Below are 23,723 nucleotides of genomic sequence, written 5' to 3'. Positions count from 1 at the left end.
GAATATTGTTAAGCAGTTCATAATTTCTATGCAATCACTTCAAGCCTAATACAAATCATCTTTAATTATACGATTGCATTGCAGTTACAAATTACATCCACATGCTAAAATACTGTCTTTGTCAAAGTTCCCCCTGGGTTTCCCGACTGTTAACACAGACCAGATTTAGTTTCCTCCTAAATGTTGTATACTTCCACCTCTGGGTATTTCCCTTATGTAATAATGCAGACAAAGGGAAGCATCAATTTAAACAGAAGCACAATTGTTGTACACAATTGTAGCATGATATCACTACAATGGAGTGATCACCCTAATAGAAATCCATTAAGCAAAATACATCAACTAAAGCACCACTCAATTTGTACAAAAATAAGTATGGGTAAGACACACATTGCTAGGATTCTTCACTTGATAAACAGCCCGGAGGATTGACATAATAATCACTTCGGTTTTGCCTCCATGATTATTACATCATTCCTGAGGGTTGTTTATCGACTGAAGAATCCTAGTACTGTATGCTGATGGGAGTTCCAGTCAACCCAGAGCATTACATCGGACTATTGGCACAAGCTAACAATTAAGGATATGATGACCTGGATCCCAAGCTGGACACATTGTTGGTTGAAGCCTCACAGCGGGTTGAAAGTGATCTGATACATTGGACAGAGGAGAAGTTACAAAGCATCAAGGAGATGACAAGGATGAGAATGATTGTCTAAAGCTTAGCTGTTTTTGGTCCACAACAGTTACAATAATATGCGACCGAATTTTGGAAAATCACCCATATGGGCGCATTTGACACCTAAACTATTTAATGATCAAATCACAAACTTTATAGTGAAAATCTACTTGTTAATGGTTTTAAGCCATTCTCAATACCTTACATTACAAGAAAATTCTTGAAATAGTTTTAAAACTGTACTCTGCTATAATTAGCAACCCACCGAACATCAAAATTCTAATTATTTCACGCGTGCCCATATGGGTGATTTTCCAAAATTCAGTCATATATTTTCAAAGTTAAAGAAATCTGTGTTCCAAAGAATACTCTGAAAAATACCAGTTGGGCTCAGTAAGATTTGGCAACAGTGGGCTACAGACCAGCTACAAAGAACTGCAGAAAATGAAGGTAGCTATGATGTTGTGCTAGATATGGACATTACAAGAATGAGTGACATATGTAGCTACTAATCACTGGTTGCAACAATTCATGCTAAAAGCAAGGAAGAGTAATGGGGAACACTACTCCCCTGATAGGTTGCACAGAGCTGCTGTGGACTACAAAGAGCAATGAGAGCTGCTGATATAAACTTTCTTTTGATGGCAAAGAATTAACACTTTTTTGCGAGCTAATGGATGGTGCGTTAAAGAGGCTGAATAGGCACTGGTAAATATGTGTGCAAGAAAAAAGCTGATATCATTACAGCTGAAATGCAGGAGATTTTGTGGCAAAAAGGCTTGTTGGGTGAGTACTCATCACAGGTGCTGGTGAATATGTCGGTATATTTAATGGGATTACATTTTGCAGTTAGAAGTGATGATCACCGAAGGCTGAGCCATTACCCATCACAGGTAAAGCCCCCAATAGTACAGCTATAAACAATAACAAACCAGGGAGGACTGAAGTCAACTCCAAAGGAAGTTGTGCATTAGGCTAACACAACCAATCCAGAGCAGTGTTCGCTTTGTCAATACAAACTATACAATTCATTGTGCCCAAACAACCGTCCACAAAATGATTTTTATCTTACACCCCTTGATAACCCAGAAGAACATTGCTGGTACAAAACTGTCCCTATTGGCCATAATAAGCCAGCTGACATGGTACCAAGATTGATGAAGGATGCTAACTAACATTCAGGAATATTATACTAATTATTCTTCGAGAGCAACAGCGACCACTAGCTAGGATATGATACCTAATTATATGAGGCTACTATTATGAGCAGGACAGGAAATTGTTAAGTAGATGTTGTCAGAGCATACCAGCAGACAACCATTGTGTTACAAGAATTGTCATCTGTTATTCTAAATGGTGTGACATCATAGGATACCAAGGATGAGACTACTGAGGCCCAGGAAGAGGATGCACAATTTGATATGGAAGAAACTACTATGCCAAGGGAGTCCAAGGAAAAGCAGGTTTCCTCAAAAACTGCCACAAATGGACTTCGGCAATGCTACAAACTACACAATTAAAATTTAATACAAAGTATGAAGGTACTTATTGCTACATGTAACAATTTAGTTACTTTGACTGTTGTGTTATTATGTAAACAATTATTAGTGGGTGTTTGTGATGAAATAGCTAGGCAATCAGACTATGTGTGCGAAACTGGTTGGTCAGCTATCCTGTGGTACTTACAAAACTTGCAATGTGTTACAAAACATGATCAGGTGATTTACTAGTAAGACACTTGTACCACAGGTGTTCTCTCAGAAAAAATACCTGCATACTTTACAAATATCTTAACATGCAGTTGTCTAATGCTATATGCTGATGGTTAAAGTAGCAGTACACTGGAAGCCATTGAAAATTCCAAAAATGCATATTATTTTAAGATGCAGTTCTCCCACACACACCCTACATGTGGTACAAACAAAAGGAAGAAGTGATGTACCATGCATGAATAGCTACAAGTTCAGAGAAGTGGAATTTTTACTTGCTGAACACAGGTTAGATGCACCTTCTATTTGACATCAAACTGCGATGAAGGAAGCACCTATACGGAAGCACCTATACAGATCTGTCAACACAAAATTGCATGATAATATAGGCTGTTAGCTAGTGTCCAGTAACAGAGAAGTCTATGTAGCTTTCAATATACAAGAGTTATTAACCATAATAATTTTCATGGCATCACAACTTCGCGAGTAATATTCACTACAGCAATAGAAACACCACTGGCATACATATACGTATGACACAAGCCAACACAAAATACAGAGGTCTTATTCACTTGTATACTAAAGAAAACTAATGTAGAAAAGCTGCCCTTACCATTAGGATACCATGCTAAACCACAAATTACCTTTACCACCAAAATTTCACAGTAAAGATGTGAATCCTTTTATGCTACATAAGTTCCTATACTATTCTACTTACTTTTGCAAATATCTTCTTCACTAATTTCTTCTTACACCAAAGCCATGCTTTGGCAAGCAGTGCGACCACATTATTACATAAGAAAAATAATTTTTTGTGGTGATATTATGGCTTCTTTTCATCCATTAAGTGGGTTCCCTGTTTACCTTCACCTTAATACTAAGAAACATTTGTATGGATTTTGTGGTTAACAAGAAATGAAAAGCACTAAGTACTGTGCTCGTCCCATTAGATCTAGTCACAGGTGTGGGCATTTGTTTGCAATACAAACTATACAATTTCCTATGTGCATATATACACTATGTATATAGTAACATCCTTCATCAGTCAAGAAAAGGAATGGAATTTACTTTATTGTATGTACGTATATCATGTTCTTACCTTCTTAAAATATCACCTGTCCTGCATCAATGACTACAACCCACAATGAATAAGTTTAGAATGGTGACTCATGTTCCATGTCCTAACTACACTGCACCCACAAGTTGATAGCACATAACATGTTCCATCTATGTCACCATTATGATTATCTATGTGCATGGCATAAGTGTAAAAATTGCCAGTGAAACTAAAGAAGCTGGTGTATTTCAAAATGAGGTAAGCATGATGCTACTTTACTGTTGGATACAATAAAATGTTGGTTACAAAATAAATTTAAAAATAAAACCAGCTTGACACCAGCTATATTGTGATCGTAAATTTTATACACAGTAATGCCATTTCTCTGCACTACATTAATGTTGTATTTGATAGTGCCTTATTAGACCAGGATTTTGTGTAACATCGGACAAGAACCTGCAGGATATGAAACAAATAGTATTACTGCAAATCTGAATATGTTCATGGAATGGCTTCTGAAGAGCAATGATTCTTCTTATTGGAAATTGCACAGCAGTAGACATTTTCTTTTTACCAAAGTATGTCATAATTATCACTCACTTCCTGAAGTTTTACTAGCATTATTCACCTGGCATGGTGACAACGCTGAGGTGGGTTTAAACTATACAACAGTTACAGCTCATAACTCATACATTGCAATTAATAAATAACCACTTAGCAACAATTAACAAATAACCACTCAACAACAATTACCTATTTATATGAAATTTCTAACAATTTATATGACAGCTGCACTCGGGAATATAGCTATAGACAAACACACAAACAGATGGAAAACAGTTGTAGACAATCAAGCATGCATGCTCATGGTAAGTGGGAGCTTGTAATGAAACCAGTATCATTGTCATTGTAAGCAACAATGCACCCCCAGATGTGACGTCACTGACTAATTATGTCCAGCACATGGTGAAATCATGACACTTCACTGTCTTAAACAAAACGACCTACTCTGATAATTTAACACTACCCTTTAACTTACTTTCAGCTCTCCCTCCCAAACCATGGGAGAGCTGGGAGTAAGTGATGGTTTCTACATTTACCAAACCATCACTCAGTCATTTGACTGGGTGCTAACAAAAATATTGGCCACAAGCTAGTCTAACAATAACTTCTGATGCTTGGCTAGATATAATCAAGCCCAAAAGTGCCTTCATTGCAACCTGAAACACATACATTTTGCCTTACTATAAACAGTGTCGCGTGTATCAAGGTAAGATGCGCTAATAATGAAATGGGGAGTCCCATTTCTGGGATAACCAGATTATGTACTCATGTAAAGTGTTTCCATTTAAAATATGTGAGTTAAATAGTTCTTCAAGTTGAAGCTTTGCTAACAAAGAAAGTGTTATACATCAATGAAGTTGTTCACTTTTTTACCACTAGAGATGGCATGGCAGACATGAGTACATATACACATGCACAACACTGAAAATCGTAGAAACCTGCAGTGGAAAGGATTGCACTGTAAGCAAACTTTGTACAATAGTTCTTTGGAGTGTAAGACATCTTTGTACGTAAAGAGTTAGTTGGGGTTCTGTTGCTTGTTCAGGCAGGGTCCATAGTTAGTGTTCATTAGTAACTTCACTTTGATGCATAGTGCAGAACGAGCATATAATTCTAGATTCAATCAAAATACTTAGAAAACAGCTTATACCAAATTTGTATACATACAATTTATATACAATTATATTTAGTAGATTGTTTGGTTTAATGCAAATTCATTACAGAGTTTATTAACATTTTAAATATCAGTTTTACAAATAGCAATTTCTGATTATTTTGATAAATAACTGTTTGGATATAGGCTTTTACATATTTTAAGTATTTATTTATTATTCATTGTACGTACCACTAAGGACATGTGAAAACTTCATGTAATATGTAATAACATTTCTTTTGAGGATGGCACAAGGTATCACAAGAACCAGATGACAACAAGACCGTGTATCCTGGATAACAATTAAAGGGTTAAAGTACAGTGAACAAAGGAGACATCAGGGAAAACTAATCATATGTTGTTTCTAAATTCTTACTGTATACATAGATATAGTGGCTAAACTTTTAAGTGTTTTTCAAATTACAACTGGAACTCTTACAATGTTCTATGTCTATTAGTTATGAATATCATAACTTGCTATGGTAACTAATGAGGAATGGATGTGCAGCTTATATAAAAACATATTATAGTGTCCATTAATGAATAATTTTAAAGAAGCCTCATATCCTATTGTAATGTACACTTATCCAGTGAGATACATAGTTGACCAATGCCTGCATGTTATTCATATTTCATGGGTATATTGACAGGAAGAAATCAGGAGATGTGATCTTTACACACAAATTTTAATAAGTATGAAGCGTTTGTATTTTATTTTCCCTATACTTGCTGTAAAAATTGATCTTTCCATTGTTGCAACTTTGTAGGGCTGTAACTCACAAAGTTATTGGCATATGAGACTGAAACATTGTCAGAGCATACACTTACATTATAAATCCTCAATAAACAGGAATTTGAAAAATGTATGATTGTATTGGGTTTTTGCAGATCCAGTCACATTTAGTCTACAAACAAAACAACTGAGAGACAAATGAATAAAATGACTATCTGGTGCCAACCAATTCCTGTTAGGCAAATAAATACACATGCAACCGCAACTAAACCTGCTGCTACATATTGTGTACTTGAGAACATAGGCACTTTAATGACCTCAAGGTGTACTTAACACGTATGTGTAAAGTCCAAATAAAAGTTTCCTGTTAGCTGCTGTCTTGAAACCACATGCACATTCCAACACATTTCGTAATGTCACCAGTTTGACTATGTCTGCAAAAGATTTTCAAGACAACTTTACATCTACAAACCCATAAAAATCTTTAAACTATACGGATATCATTACATTTGGCCATCAGTACAATCTTGTCATTATTGATGTAAAGAGACAGAACAATATCTGTGTATCCTTTCTAAGTTCTCAGTAAGGAAACACTTGTGGAAATTGCTATGATGTACCTCCTTCAAAAGCTATGGTTACTAGGATGTTAATCCTTGCATTGTCATCATGGTAACCATTACATAATTCAATTTAACATCCTCACACATTTTCAAGAGCTGAACAGCCACTATTTCATCAACAAATTATTCAAGTATTATGTTATTCACATAGTTAATGAAACGTCTCTCTTATGAATTTTTTTATTGTTTTTCTGATCAGTTTTATGGTTCAGACTTCTTTTCTTCTGCCAGTACAATAATGTAAGGCTGTAAGTCAGATGGCAAGTGTTGAATAATAGAAAAATGGGGTACAATTATGTAGGTTGAAGAGGAAAACAGGGTAGACCTAAAGAACACAAGGGAGAAAATTATGAATATAAAAACTACATCCATGCAAGCACTAAATGTCCTTGTCAAAATTACCCCTTGTTGCGACCACTATTTACATAGACCAGACTTGATTGTTGTGAACTTCCACCCCTGGGTAATTCATTTATGTAATAATGCAGTAAAGGGGAAGTACCAATTTTACACAAGTAAATAGAAGTACAGTAATATGAAGTAATAGAAACACTTAAACATACCAACTAAACCACAGGTATACTTGACCACTCAATGATATACAACAAGTAGTACAAAAGGAATGTTTGTGTGGGTTTTCAGGGCTAAGTTAAGCACCAAGCTCTTTAAAATAGATTCCCATAATATAGTTGCGGTTGAAATAGAAGCTTCACAAGTCTCCATAAACAACCAGTCATCACGCAGGAAAAGGAATAGATTTGGTTTATAACATCTTTTTCCACCCTTGCAACATCAACAGGATACTACTGTCTTGTATCAATGACTACAAGTGATACCCCCAATGAATAACAGCAACAAGTTGACTTGCATGCCCTACAATATACATTGTACCTACAAGTATCTAACACAACATGTTCCATTGTCACATCTGTGATTACGTTCATTCATGGAACAAGCAGCTGCAGATATGTTTGAGGTTACATATGGTAAAGTCTAAATAAATGATAAGTCAAAAGTTAAGGCCAGTGCACTCTATAACACTGCCTTAAATGAAGAGATTCTGCAGGAAGTAAAAAGTAACCAGAGTATGATTACAGGCAGAGAAAATCAAGCTAACAATGGCTAACATTTTTAAAGACTACAATTCCATGCAAAAATGAAACCATGCAACTAGTAAGTAAGATTATCCGTAGAAGATAAGAGATATGTAACTTTACTGACAGACACAATAAAGAGTTGGCTGTAGAATAAATACTACAAAACACATGTACAGCCTATCATAAACTTTACACAAAGCACTAGCATTGCAAATTTTAATGGTCAATTTATACATGTCATGCTTACACACTGTTGCAATATGATATTATGTTGCCAGCAACACATTTACTAACCCCACAATATAATACAGTATTTGTGACTGGATCTACGAAAACCGTTCTTATCGCCCAAGACAGGAAGTTTGATTTTTTCACACAAACACAAAGCTTAATGAATGCACTAACAAGTTTCACTGCCACAGTCGACCAGAGTAAAGTGGTCTGCTTTTGCTGGCTGCTTTTCTAGAGCACAGTGGCGAGCCGTACGAGTGGTCTGGGGTCTTGATGGACGGCCCTGACCAACCAGGAGATGGCTGTGTGTGGCTGTACAGCTCTGTGGTGTTGGACAATGACCTGTGCTGTAACTTTCTTTTCATTTTAGCCAGTTCTGAGCCCTGAATGGCCTATAACTTGGCCTAATTCATCCCAGCACGTCTCTTTTCAAGTTTTGAACACCATCTTGCCCGCCTTCCAGGGCCCCCGCCTCCCACCCTTCTGGAGCTCGCCTGATACAGACAACCTCGGTTTAAAAACTATCTAAAATGGTGGGAAACTTAGCTGTTGACTACTTCTTCAGTGGATGATCAGGAAGGTAAGAAATTGTTGTGAAACGTGTGAAAATTTGGTATGCGTAGCTACCACCATTGGCCAGCTACAACACAGAGAATATTTAAAACCGACGTTTCTCGATACTTTTAAATGGGCGATAAGACCGGTTTTCCCAGAGACAGTCACATTTGAAGTAATGCCTTGCACAATTTTTCACCACAGTGCTGCATGCATGGTATGTTAAACAATGGGTAATTGCAGTCAATGCAGTCCATGCAGTGCTTGATTGTATGTAGCATGCAATCTTAATTAAGATTACAATAAACTCTTCACAGTAAAGGAAACTCTTCAATAGTCAGAATCTATCCCGAGTAGAGGTGTACCAATATATATCATATTGCCGGCCGATATAGAAATTTCTACTATATCGGTGGGAGCCGATATTGCTGCTAAAAACCGATATGATACATCGATATACAGCTGAACTATCTTGAGGACACTGTCCAATGATCAAGCCACAATATAAACCCTAATATTTAGCTAACGAGGATGGGAAACAGTAGTTATCTTCCTTGTCTAAAAGCAATATGCTATGTGAAGCCATCTAAGTGCATGCATAATCACTGTTTTGTTGTCACAAAGCTTACCAACCATACAACAAACTCTCATAGTGGTGAGCCTGGGGAAACAGCACTGAGAGCACAGCATGAAACAACCAGCCATCTCTGCAAGCCATTAAAATGCAGAGTAATCCGGACTAATCTTGGCAGGGGCATGTATTAAAATATTTGTGGGTAGTTCCTAAGAATAGAAAAGGTAGTACCCAACAAATGTCATCGGCAGTTTACAAAACATTACTGAGACAAACTGGTCAAGAGATCGATAGCCCAGTAGGTAGATTTTGATCCCAGACCACTGAATTTCCGTGGTAATGCCAAAGAACTGATTCCTGAGTTATTAAAAAAGGTAAAAGGGGACCATCTTAGTATCTCTGTCTTCTAGATTCTTAGATTTCTATGTAATTCACCTGTGACATTAAAACTGATTTTCCAAAATCGGGTCACAATATCCAAAATTGGGTCACATACACACAAAGTAACATACAGCATTCATTCAGTGATTACTGTTAAGGTATATATTTTAATTGTGAAGATGAATTTATGACAAATAATTCTGTTCAATCAATAGTACAGCTGAAGCTCCCATCACAGCAGCAATAGAATTTTCCCTCTCAAACTGATCGTTCAATGGAAGACCCAAACATATCAAGGTGGCACAACTATAAAAAGCAGAGCAATAGACATAACAGCCACTTTGTGAAGTGGCTAATTCTAGGCTCAGAACAAAACAAGCAAGCCCACCTGAAAAACACAGATCCCAGGCTAAACAATGCATAACATAAATACTTCGAGAGTAGCTAGCTGGCTCAATAAGTATGGGGTAAGTGTTGCTTACTAGCCAGCTATTCTGTTAGTCTTGCCCCAGACCAAGGTTGGTAGGGGCAAGACTACTATTCTGTAGGGTCTGGCAATGTTAGCATAGCATTATACATTGTTGTCATATATGGCGTTCTCTTGAAATCTTCGATCTGGAAAATGCCTACAACAAACTTGGGTGCTTTCCTTTATATCTTCTTCACAAAAATTGAAGGCTGATATTCATGTGGCCCTAGTGATAGGGTATTTCTTTGCCGAGGGAATTCTGTGAAACTTGGAGGTTGGATCACTGCCTTGAGTGTTTCCGCACACTTGTCCAGGCAAATTTAACTTCGGAGGACTGTATCTCTTAAATTCTTTACTCAACTTACCGCAGACAAATGTTACAGGGTGTCTATTAGACTGAAGATTTCTTGTGGCCAAGCAAAATCTACTGTATAGTTTCTGAATTACTAGAGTTTGAAATCCATGGATCATTGTTTTTCCAATGGTCATAATGCATTTTATTGAGCACCTGCAGCATCCAGTTGTGACATAGGTACGTTTATCAATTTCATTAAAATACTTTTACAATAAATGAACTGGTCTATTTAATCAAAACTGTAAATGTCACTTGCTGGCTGTTGTGTAGCTACGTGCATGCATTTAACTGACATTCTAATATATTTCACAAAAATATATCTATACTTAACTATTATTTTTATTATAGTTTCTCAACTATGCATATACAAATACAGTGAAAATTGAATAGGGGTGGTTGACAGCTAAGGACAAGGAGTGCGGATAGCTGATTACAATTATCTGATAATTACTTAATTACAAAACTGTACTACTTAACTACTTACAGAAAGGTGCAGACTGCATAACAGCAAATATTAGGAACAGAGGCGTAGCTAAGGGGGGGCAAGGGGGGGCATTTGCCCCCCCATCACTAAATGATTTTTTAAAAACCTTCGTCACCAATTTAGGTGGGGACTATTCTACGGAACGGAACGGAACGGAACGGAACGGAATGATGGACTAAACTGCGGAACGGAATGCTTTCTCAGATTGAAGCTTGCAGCTTACCATTGCTGTACAAGTTATCAGTGGCACTTCCAGCAGGCAATCAAACGTACCCCAAGAAAGATAAAACGAATTTAAGGATCGATTGTGGGTTCTTGTTGGTTGTCATTAGTAACGAAGTACTAATTGTGGGAATAGCTGACTCAGTGATTTCATCTTCGGATATATCAAGTAGGGAACTTAATGCATGACTTTTTTTTTACTAGTATGTGAGTTATTTTACTTTAGAATGTACAGTCTGAGGCCCAGCCTTTCTAATCGGCATAAATCAGTATGTGTATAGCTACACTACAAAGGAAACAAGTATGGTGACAAGCTGAATCAACTCAGTCTAAGTAGAATCTAAAGGAATTTTGTGCAGTGTGTGAGGAGCAAACATTCAGATACCTCAAGGAGGCTATATTGTGTGAACATCAATGATTCATTAACAGAGTAGTGGACTATTGTCAGATATCTCAGCCTGAGTACCGAGTTGAATTCTTGATGGGGTCTATTTTACAGAATGGAGTGCTTTCTGAATCAACTTGCAGCTTGGCTAGCTGCTATCATTGCTGAAATTGCATTTTATCAGTGGAACCTCCAGGAAAATGGAATAGGATAATTATAAAACATTAATTAAGTGATTGTTTAGGTAATCATGACTATTCAGTCTAATAAACAGAATATATGGTTGATTGAGTGAGGTATCACTTTCAGAATGTTCAGACGACTGGTGGTGAGATGCATGGATTCATCGAATTTTTGTTGTGGTTGGAGACATTAAATATCCAAAAGCAAACTGACTGTATAATATTAATTCACTTTCTTTATATTTTCTCAATTTTGAGCCTGTATACAAATAATTGAATTTTCCTTGTCAATAGAAATCCTAGAATAAGATGGGAGAGAAACTTATCTTTGTTTACCTATACTGTACAACCAAGAGTTCGTAATACTGATTTGTATGGGGGAGAGTGTCTAACTCTCAGTATGGCCTGTACAAACACCCTGTGTAAAGTCCACCTTTCATCAAATCAACACCTTTACTGGGGGATAGAAAACTGTTGATTAGAGTTGCTGAAGAAGGTAAAGCCTTTGTTCTGAAATAAGGCCGAGGTGTTACTTTAAGCAGGGTGTTTGGTGAATGCATTCAAGTTAGACTCTCCCCACCTTATTATGAACTCTTGGTACAACTTCAAAGGAAATGAAGAAAGCATACAGATGAATCAATAAAATCACTACAGTAAGGTGAATTACAGACTAGTGAGATCTTGGTTAATTAATGACAGTGGTTGGAGATTAAGTGTGGTAGCTTCTTGCTCTTGAATATGTTGCAAAGTGGAAGTACAAATCAAAATGGGATATCAATTTCATTATGAAAAATTTGTATACATAAATAATCTAGCATTACTATTTCATTTGTCCTCCACTTAAACATGCTACAACAGTACTAGTGTCAGTAAATTGGCAGTGAGTCTACCTTGAAATCTCAACTCTAGAGTAGATCCAACACAGGACAGCCCGCACTGTAACAAATATACGTGATCCCATTGTAATTTCATGGACCAGCTGGACTGGGAATCACTTGAAAATAGACGAACAAATTTAACCTGTTTTGTTTGAAGTGAAGCATGTGAAATGTTACACTTAAGAAATCCTAGGATTCTTAGGTGGTATGTAATTAATGTAAGTGTTCCATTTCAGGTCTGACTAGATACATTGAAATTACACACACATCCTGGTCCAAATCACGTTTGCCTGGTGGCTACGGGCATGGTTTCACATGCGGCTTATAATAGAGATTTGGCTGATCTTGGAGTTTTGACATTTAGCCTGATTCAAGGCTAGCAGTCAGACACATCCTTGAATTGTGCAACAGATAAAATCAGCTCACTATTGAATACGGCATTAGTCCACTGCACCAGCTGTTAATATATAATTAACTCCATGCATACACTTCAGTGATGTTTGCAGAATATACCCTCCTTGCGGTCTGCCAAAATATTTGCTCCTCACACACTGCACAAAATTCTTCAAGTTTTAATTCAGCTGGCTCTTTCCTGTTACCAGTATCTTCCTGCTTGCTTTATTTATACACTGACTTATGACTTGAAAGACCGGCCCAGACTGTTTTGTAAAGTCTAAATAAGAAAAACAGCTCACATAAAGTTCCCTTCCGTATGGATGAACATCACTGATACAGCTCATCCCACAATAATACTTCGTTACTAATGACAACCAACAAAAACCCACAATCGATCCGTTAATTCTTTTTATCTTATGTTTAACCACCCACTGGAGATGCCACTGCTAACTTATAAGGGAAGTTTCAGCAATGGTAAGTTGCAAGCTTTAGTTTGAGAAAGCGTTCCGTTCCGTGGTTTAGTCCATCATTCCGTTCCGTTCCGTTCCGTTCCGTAGAATAGTCCCCACCCAAATTTACCAGTATTAAACTGACACGCAAATGACTGTAAATTATGTACACTACTATGCGGTATCACCAGGGGTTGCTAGTGAATGCGCACACACAACATTTAACTCACTCATGAATCCACCGAACGAAAATATTAGAGACATACTTCTATATTACTCGCGTGATAGAACATTTTTGAATCTAAAAACAATGACCCTCTTCTCCGCGGCAGGAGTCACAACTCACAAGTGACAAAGGAGACCAGATGACGCTACGAACCTTCTGCCTACGAGGTGATAAAGTATTAGCTAAATAAATGTACCAAGTTTATTTTATCGAGTCGATCACACTGGACCTTTGTACGTACGGCAGTGCAGTCTGTTTATACTTTGTCAGTCAGTCAGGTGGATCAGTCAAGCTTACAAGTTCTGCTGGCAAGACAGGTGGGATTTCGTGCAATACATGGCATTTGAATTTCGCCGAGTGAAGTGAGTGAATACGTCATCCTGTCAGCAGTGTACTAGGACTGCAGCACAGGCTGTGGCTAACGTAAAGTAACTTGTATTGACACTAAAGTATTAGCTCTACCGGACTGTGGATGAATTTGTTGGAGTACAGTTGTGGCACGTGCGATGATGCTCGACGAATATAGCTACCTCGATTGGAAGCAGTCAGTACTGAAATAGTTACGTAGCTAGTTTATATTTAAGCTGTAATAATACAACACCGTATGTTGGCTAGCCCACCATTGGGTCATTAGCCTTTTTTTGCAATCATGAATGATTTTGAGTGTTTCGTGGGGGCATGCCTGCCCCTCCATCACCTTCTGGCTAGCTACGCCCCTGATTAGGAATTGTACATGTTGAATTTGTATAATCAAGAAGTTTGTTTGGAAACAAATATTGTGCAGATTTTCAAATTTGCTGATATGGCATTACTGTACATGTCTAGGATGGAATAGTTTGGAGTTATCAGTGACAAAAAGGATGCACACTACCAGACTGAAGCAGACATTTTTCAACTCAAAGTAACATGAGAGACATTCTGCTTGTATTTGATAAAGATATTTGTGCTGCACTTGGAAAAGCCTATGAGCAGGTCAGGGACAGTGATGTTGTTCATCTTGCATGTGATGCACAGATTGTATGTTGACCCCACACCCAACATCTGTAGCTACATAGCTACACTTTTGTTATTTTTCTAGCAAATATGGTACATGGTATAGGAAGGCTCAAGCATCAAGGACCATATTTGTGAATGTTCAACAACAGTAGCACTTTTCATTGTTCACATTTTGAAGTTAAGCTCATATGTAAACAGTAGAGGTGTACTGATTTGAGTTTTTGGCATGTACCGATATCCAATACTGATGCCACCAAAAGAAGCCGATAACCGATAGTCGATCTGATATTTACATTATAGTTACATTTACCTACCTTACAACAACATGTGCATGTATTCATTGCTCTCCTCTGCCTGTGGTGGTGAGTTTCGTTTGTGCAATCCAGACAATTAGGCACTCACAAACATTTTTTTATGCTTACTGTACTCCCATGAAGCCTGAAACGGATATTTCCACATTCTAATGGCTTGTGAGAAAGCTGGTACAACAAGTTACCTTGGTTATCCTGTGACCCTTCTTTTTATTACAAGGTACTCTATAACTGCTTCATTTGTAAAGACTGTTATAAGCTTTGCAGCAACAAACACTAGAACTGTGTATATTTATATGGCTTCTCATTGCATAGTGCTTGTTGCAGAGTGAACAATAAACTACTGGCACTAAAGAAACACATGAATAATGTAGAAAACCACTGCACAATCCGTTTATGTACAAACTATTGCTACTGTATAAATATTGATAGTGATATCGGTCCTCCTGCTGTTCTGTAACAATACTGATATTGGCAAAAATTACCATATCGGTGGCCAGTACTGATTTTAGCCGATCCGATTATCGGTAAACCTCTAGTAAACAGGCAGACAACTGTGACCCCATTTGTTTGATGCGGATTGACATAAAAAACACTACCTCCAATCTTTATTGGCCAATGCTGCATGCACAACCTTGCAACAGAGATCTGGTGGATACACTGACCATGTGCTACACCTCTCAGCAGAGAAGTAAAGCAGTGTGTGCTTACACATTCACATGGAGCAAGTTATCTGTCTACCAAACAACATATTCACAAGAGCTGCTCTTGTTCCCAGTGCTATAACTCCAGTGCTATATTTGCCAAGTAATTATTCCATGGAATTGGAACTTCCCCGTCACATGCCCATCCCTATGTTCCATACCAACTGGTGTGTGATACTGTGTCAATATTTGTTGGACACAGCGCGAAAACTGCTTTGCTATATGTGACCGGATTTGCAAAAAGGTACCTTTTTCACACACAAAATTTGACCCATTTTTTGAACTTCAAAGCTTCATAACATTTTGATAATGGCATATAATTGCTTGAAATTTTCAATGAATGTAGCTATAGTATCTGACTACATTTTGAAACTAAGAGCAAGTTAATCAGTATAAGGAGTCAAGTGTTACATCATTTTGTTTGCTGGTATGTCAAATGTGTGGAAAAGGTACCTTTTCGCAAATCCGGTCACAATTATGGAATTCATTCCCACAGTATGTACACTGCTGAAGCTGGCATATGAGATTTCATAACAAAGTATATGGATGTGATTGATAGGTTCGTCATACTTATCTATGACCAAACAAGCACATGCACTGATGTAACCAGGCCAGGAAGAAGCTCTTTGCAAATACATTCTCTATATGCAGAGAAGCCCACCAACAAGTGCTACTCTGAAGCAGCATGTCAAGTGAGCTGTCTTCCAAGGTAGTCATGTGTGAGGTCATGTACTTGTTTCAGATGCAGTGCTTCTCTCTCCAAATAGTTAGGGTTGGATCAACTCAGATGGTGACTTACGTTTCAAGAAGTATCCAAGACCTGTTATGTAAGGAGTGTTGTACCAACTGCAAGTGCAAAAAAGGCTGGTTTCCAATGTACTTCTCTCTGCAAGTGTGAAAGACAACTCAGTTTTGCATTACACAGAGGGTTTATAGCTAACAATATTATTTTGATAATACCACTAATACAGAAATATTCTATTGAAATTTGGAAACGGAATACAATTCAATGATTATTGATGCTAACACATCAATGATATATACTTACACATCATTTACTACTGTATTTCCTCTGTAATTCTCACTAAGGAATTATGTTTTGACATTGCTGCATAGTACTTCCTTAAAAGGATACTGCTGCAAGGATATTACTCCTTCCATTGGTAGTACCCATTATGTAATTGTAATTTAATCCCCTACACATTTGTGGTATATAAACAGCTGATCAATCCTTGTTTCATCAGATAAGTTGTTCAAGTATTACCTACTAAGTGTTTAGATAGCAACTAACTTTTATTACTGAAACATGTTCCTCCTGAAATTCTTTATTGTTCTTCTTTTCAGCTACATGGTGCAGAGTTTTGATTCTTGTGATGACACCAGTGTTTCTATACTTAACGCTACTCAAAATAAATCAAATGAAGCTACTAAGAATGAAACAGTCATAGTACACTGTGCAGCTCATACAATGCAGAGAATTGCTTTCGAATTTCTTTGGAATAAATCATTGAATATTATGTTAAATGAAACTGCTCCAAATATCAAACTTATACTAAACACAATATTATATTTTCACCAGTATTCTGACGAGTGCAAAGATTTCACCTTAGCCATGTCACTATACTATCAGTTGCAGACTTATCCTGACAAGCAGAAAGACCATATAAACAATAAAAAACTATGTTTGATACTGACCTACCTAAAAATGGTAGCTAACAATTTGGATGAAATCCAACACAGTAAGCAAGAAAGAAGACGTTGTGCAAGATTAACAGCAGATGGTTACAAGAGGATGTATCATGTACTATATAAAACTACTTCACTATTGACTGAAATAGACACTCAAAGTAGAAGTTGGGTTAAAAATGAAAACTACAAGAAAGGAGCTAGCTCCAGTTTATGTACAAATGCTACAAAACTATACCCTTCAGAGTAACCACTGAAATATTTTATTGTTTTAATTATTTTTAGAGTTTTACTGACTATTATTTTACATTACAGTGCTTGTATATTCATAATAATTGTGCCCATGTTTGCATGTACTTAAACAAACTAATAGTTTGTAACATGATAGCAACACTTACAGCATTGTTCTGAATTATGATTTTGGTGAAAAGATCGAGATACTCTAATAGAGCAGTCAGGTAATATAAACTACTCTTATATAACAGTCACTTAGCTGTAGTGGAAACCCCTTTTCAAAATTCCTGCGTATGCCCCTGTACTGTAGCTGAACTCTCTACAGGGTGATTTGCTTGTAGATGAACTATCTACAGGTGATTTGTTTCTAGCTGATCTCTCTACAGGGTGACTTGTTTCTAGCCGATCTCCCTAGTACAGGGTAACTTGTTTACACAGTAGTTTAACTCTTTACAGGGTGGTTTCTTTGTACCTGAACTCTCCACAGGATGATTTGTTTCTATCTGATCTCTCTACAGGGTTACTTTGTCTGGCTTATCTCTCTCTAAAGGGTGATTTGTTTTTATAGCTGAACTCTCTACAAGTCACTGGTTTCTAGCTGATCTCTCTATAGGGTGACTTGTTTGTAGCTGAACTATCTGCAGGGTGATTTGTTTGTAGCTAAACTCTCTACAGGGTGATCCTTCTAGCTGATCTCTCTACAGGATGACTTGTTTCTAGCTGAACTCTCTACAGGGTGGTTTGTTTGTAGCTGAACTCTCTACAGGATGATTTGTTTGTTGCTGAATTCTCTACAGGGTGATTTGTTTGCAGCTGAACTCTTTACATGGTGGTTTCTTTGTAGCTGAACTCTTTACAAGGTGACTTCTTCTAGCTGAACTCTCTGCAGAGTGATCTTTTCATAGCTGAACTCTCTACAGGGTGATTTATTTGCAGCTGAACTCTCTACATGATGATTTCTTGAACTCTCTACAAGGTAACTTCTTCTCTCTACAGGGTGACTTGTTTGTAGCTGAACTCTCTACATGATGGTTTCTTTGTAACTGAACTCTCTACAAGGTAACTTCTTCTATAGCTGATCTTTCTACGAGGCAATTTGTTTGTAGCTGAATTCTCTACAGGGTGATTTGTTTGCAGCTGAACTCTCTACATGGTGGTTTCTTTGTAGCTGAACTCTCTACAAGGTGACTTAATTCTTCTAGCTGAACTCTCCACAGGATGATCTTTTCATAGTTGAACTCTCTACAGGGTAATTTGTTTGCAGCTGAACTCTCTATATGATGGTTTCTTTGTAGCTGAACTCTCTACAAGATAACTTCTTCTAGCTGATCTCTCTACAGGGTAATTTGTTTGTAGCTGAACTCTCTACATGATGGTTTCTTTGTAGCTGAACTCTCTACAAGGTGGCGTTTCTAGCTGATCTCTTTACAGAGTAACTTGTTAGTAAAGTTGAACTCTTTACAGGGTGGATTTTGGTTGTTAAACTCTCTGCATGAATACTTGTTTCTAGCAGAATTCTCTACAGAGTGAATTGTGTATAGCTGAACTCTCTACAGGGTGCATGACTTGTTGATAGCTGAACTCTCTACAGGGTGCATGACTTGTTGATAGCTGAACTCTCCTCAGTGCAACTTGTAATAAATAATTATACAGCGATATGTTTGTATCTGAACTCTCTACAGGGTAACTTGCTTGTAATTGAACTGTCGACAACATTAACTGGTTGCTTCTGAACTCCCTACAACATAACTTGCAATGTAATAGAGATCTATAATGGAATAAGTCATGAACTAGCTGAATGCTCTATTAGGGTGACTGTTCTATTAGAGTATCTTAATCTCACATTTGCTACACGGAGTTGGCTTTTGAATAATAACTTGGTGGTTTGTAATCCTATTGTTCTGTACTACTGCAAGGACTTTCTACGATGAGTATTCCAGCTACATACCCATTTATAGGCTTACTGCTCTAAGCGGTTTGCCTAGTAGGCATGAAAATTATTGGTATTTTTGTTCACGAATCTCGATCGCACAATTGTTGCACACCTTCGGTTTCGTGTCATATCTCCATGATCTTTACTTCGATTGCTTTCAAACCACAAAAAGGCACTCCTACAATGGTTGATCTATCTACAAAACGATTTTCAACTCATTCCATGAAGCGGTTTACCCTGTAGTGTAGGCGTGACAACAAATTGATATTGTTTTACGTGAATAATTGGTCATAAACCCTTACCTGTTCATCGGATGTACACCAAATTAGAGACTAGGATTCGCCTTAGGACTCCCTTTCTGTGTGCCAAATTTCAAGGTGATTGGAGTACGCGTTTGTGTTGTATATCATTTTTTGCAAGTGTGCAAAAAGACGAAGAAGTGAAGAAAAAAAACTGAAACTCTGGCTGCTCATAACTCGAAAATTACTTCAGCGATTTCCTTCAAATTTGGAATGTGGACTCCCCTAGCTGGCCGGCAACTCTGCAGCCAATTTGGCTCTAAGTTATCTATGTACATTCAAAATAATGTCTGTGAGTCTTTTAATGCTTGAGGTTACATAAGCACAATTCAGAATGGTGCTCCAATTTAACGTAGCTATGAGGTAATTGCTCATCGTGTTTCCTTGTATGAAAGCTGCATTCAAATAAATGCCTGTATTGATTATAAGCGGAGGTTTCCAGCACATTTAGAAAATAAATGCCTGGTCTCAATAGAGACTTAGGGTGTTAATGGGGTCTACTGCTTAATAATACTTTCCTTTGCTGCTGCTCTTTCTTCAAACTCATTGTAGAGGCCTCTGAGAAATAAAGGTGCTGTGAGTAATCGCATGAGAAGTTTGTGTAAGTCTGTGTTCATGCATGCAAATATACAAGTGTTTTTCAATCATTTTAGGCCTTCACTACACTTGTTTAGCTACTCAACACATTGTATAATGCTTACTGTACCAATTATGGTGTTCCATCACAACTCGAATTTGATTAAATACCAGGCATCACTAGGACCCATGCAAAATAAATCTGATCTCAAATATAGCACCTATAGTTTAAAGGCTGGATCAAAAATAGGTTTTATGCTAGGAAATATGGTAGTGCAGAGTCATTTGTCAAACATTTCAAAAATAGCTTTTATGCACACACGCATGTATGTAGATGTGGATAAATATGTATATGTTTGGTAAGGATCTTACTTTAGTACTGTCAGCAGATGTTGAGTTGCATAAAGGAATGTACAGTGTTTTCACAGGCTTGCAAAACCTTATTCCTTTAAATGCTGAAGAAGAGTTTAATGGATAAATAAGATTGTATTCTAGAGTCAAGCACTTTGATTCCCATTAATTAATATGCATTCAGTATCGAACTAAAAAGTTGTACCAGGCGGTTTTAACATTACTTCATCTCGTGGGGTTAGTAAGTGTGCTGCTGGCAACTTTACAATGCTGCTTTCTATCCTTATTTTGACAACTTTATGGTATTATTATATCCCCATCAAATGTACATAATACAGCAGCGTGACGTGGGTATAAGTATGCACTGACTATAAAAAATTGCAATACGAGACCTGCTGAACAAAAATCATCATTTTCGTACATTCCTCGAATCTCGTTTTATTGCTTTTCTGTTATCTATAGTGACAAAGCAGTGGACAGCCAAATTTTAGCCTTTTGAGGTGATTAGTCTTGGAGTTATAGTTGGAACAAAATTAATTTCATTTGTACAACAACAGTATGGCAAATAAAGTACAGGCGACTATATATTAAATGATCATAACTCACGACTGAAACAAACTATGAAGATGGGGTTTGGCTTAGTCTGCTCACCATGAACTAGCAAATTAATTGTAGTGATTTCCCTGCACCTCTCCGTGTAGATAAAGAAGAAGGGTATTTAAACAATGAGATGAGAACGGTAAATTCCCCACATTGTATATAAGCGTTTATAACTCATATGCGAAGCAAAGATTCTCTTACTCCCCATGAACAGGCAAGTTTGATGGTGTATAGATTTTAATGAATTGAACTATGTTTTACTACATACCAAAGAGATTAAAACTATTATGTAGCATGTGTAATTTTACCCAGTCTATTTCAATACGATTTTATAGCAAATAGAATTTTGCAAAAATGGCCGGTTTTCGCTCAGCGGGTCACATATTATTTCTTTGTGTAAAGGTTACGATTGGCTGGTGTCAAACTCTGTTTGTAGTATTTATATTCTGTTGCCAACTCTTTATTGTATCCAACAATGAAGTTACGTACCTCTTATCTACTGCCAATAATCTTACATACTAGCTGCACACTTAAATTTCTGCACTACCTTAAAAGAAGAGATTCTGCAGAAAGTAATGATTTAAAGCAGAAAAAAATGGATAACATATTTAAAGACTACAAGCCTATGTGTTACGGAGTGCACTGACCTTAACACTTGACTTATCATTCATTTAGATGAAAAACACTGTACACATGCAGGTATATTCTCCTTATCCTCAGAGTTTCTAGTGCTTAGGGTAGTTTCCAGTAAAGTCAAAATCTATCCAGAGTAAAGGGCCTCTATCTGTTTTTCCGCTATAGCAACTTTTTTGGTACATAAGTATAGTTGGTGTGTTTATCAGACTGCCATGTGCATGCATATGACCAAACTTCTTTTAACAGACAGAAGCCAGGAGAGTCACATTAAATTCTCAATAAAGTTCCATCAGTAAAGGATGTAATGCAGAATCCATGCATTTGGCAAGTTGTCTAGGTTACAGTATTTGGAGATGTTTACATCCCATGGAATCATTAGAATTATTACAAGGGAAAGAGTTTACAGAAGCCACTTACAGAGATTTCAGCAAGTGTGCATGCACATATACGCACAAGGCCACTAATTCAAGGCATACAACAGTAGCAGTGCACAATTCTAACCTATATAATCCATCTCCTTACTGTTTCTCTTCATTAATAGTGCCAATATCACTTCAAAGAATCATCTACAATGGTTAATCACAAATATCAGAATACCAAGAATGCTTCGTCCCAGACTTACAGCAGCCCTTATCAAAACATTCTATTGGGAATTGTAAACCGAAGCAGTCTAAACAAAATTTTGCATAACATCAAGTTTTACTATTACATCTTATGAATTATGTAATAAAATCAACTCCAAGTTATTTTGGTATTCATAGCTTAGACAAATCAGTTGATTGAAAAACCTTCTCGGCAGTCATTATTTCTTCCCCTATGCAACATACATGGATTTTATACTAAATACAAAAAATGTAAAAAAGCAACCGTTAGCACCCATAATCTCTACAGGACATTATACAACAAAATAAAGCCCTTGAAGTGCTCTACACGATTCCTCCCGAAGTAACCCTCTATCATTACCTTAGTAATAGTTATGTACTGTTGATTACAACATAATATGCGCCCCCATACAATTTCCTATGGAAAATTTTATTACTTGGGTGGGAAAACCCCAAAAGAGCAACGTGTTATCTTCAACAAAATTCGCTAAACTTGGTACCATTCTACGCATCAACACTTGCTGATTAAGAATCCGCCTGAAATAAATGCCAAACTAATTGTTGCATTGCAAAACATACGAAAAATCTGTTTTTTTCTGCTAAATTATTACGTACCTGAACACATAATCTAGCGATACAAGGCTCTATCCTGCCTTTTCTCTTAATTACTTCACATACTCCTATATATCACTCGAATTGCCATTGATTAAGGGTTCTGATGAGCTATAGTATATCTCCGTAAATGAACGTATGCGGAAGTTATGATGCCGTATTTAACAGTCGGTATAATTTTTGCGTATTTCTTAGGTTGCAGGATTTTTATAATGTATGTAAAGGCAAAAGTTGACAAATGTTTTGATATGCAATGGGTGTAAACCACAACTCGGTTAATCAATACAAATTATGCATGTGACACTTTAGGCCCCTATTCGGTAATTATTAGTTTCTCCTCCAGCCTTTCTAATTATTATGATGCGGGCGGGAAGGTATTACCGTTATGCCATTATTTTGTAATATTAACACACTGATGTACAGACCTTGTCCAAATTGTCGTTCTTTCTTACTACAAAGATTCCTTCACCAGCTGATTCTACTTTTCGTGATCGCCAACTGTTTTTCGACAGTCACTGAAAAGCCTGCTTTGATGAAGTCGATAGAGCATGATTGCAACTGGCACTGCAGCAATTTGCTAAGGAAAACAACAGTTCTCCTGGCGATATATAGCGCATTGTAGCGTTGATCAACAAAAATTTATAACAGTTTGGTATTACGTGTTCTTCTGAGCATGCACAGAGTAAATAATGGCTTTCTATGCGGTAGCTTAAGAAGGATGTGGGCGGTGGATGAGAAACTAATAATCACCAAATAGGGGCCTTATAACGATTTGACCTTT

General features: G+C 37.1%; 1 long non-coding RNA gene across 1 annotated transcript; it reads right to left on the bottom strand.

The window, feature by feature from the left end:
- Nucleotides 1-6,641: 6,641 nt before the first annotated feature.
- On the bottom strand, nucleotides 6,642-13,458 carry LOC136266681 (uncharacterized). Its single transcript, XR_010706223.1, has 2 exons — nucleotides 13,407-13,458; nucleotides 6,642-6,843 (listed from the first exon to the last, which is right to left on the bottom strand). It is a non-coding gene; the product is annotated as an uncharacterized lncRNA (long non-coding RNA).
- Nucleotides 13,459-23,723: the final 10,265 nt, after the last annotated feature.

Source organism: Dysidea avara, chromosome 9 (genome assembly GCF_963678975.1).
Source record: "Dysidea avara chromosome 9, odDysAvar1.4, whole genome shotgun sequence".
NCBI lineage: Eukaryota > Metazoa > Porifera > Demospongiae > Dictyoceratida > Dysideidae > Dysidea > Dysidea avara.
The sequence above is the reverse complement of the archived record's forward strand: the minus strand, read 5'-3'. Positions and strand labels throughout refer to the sequence as shown.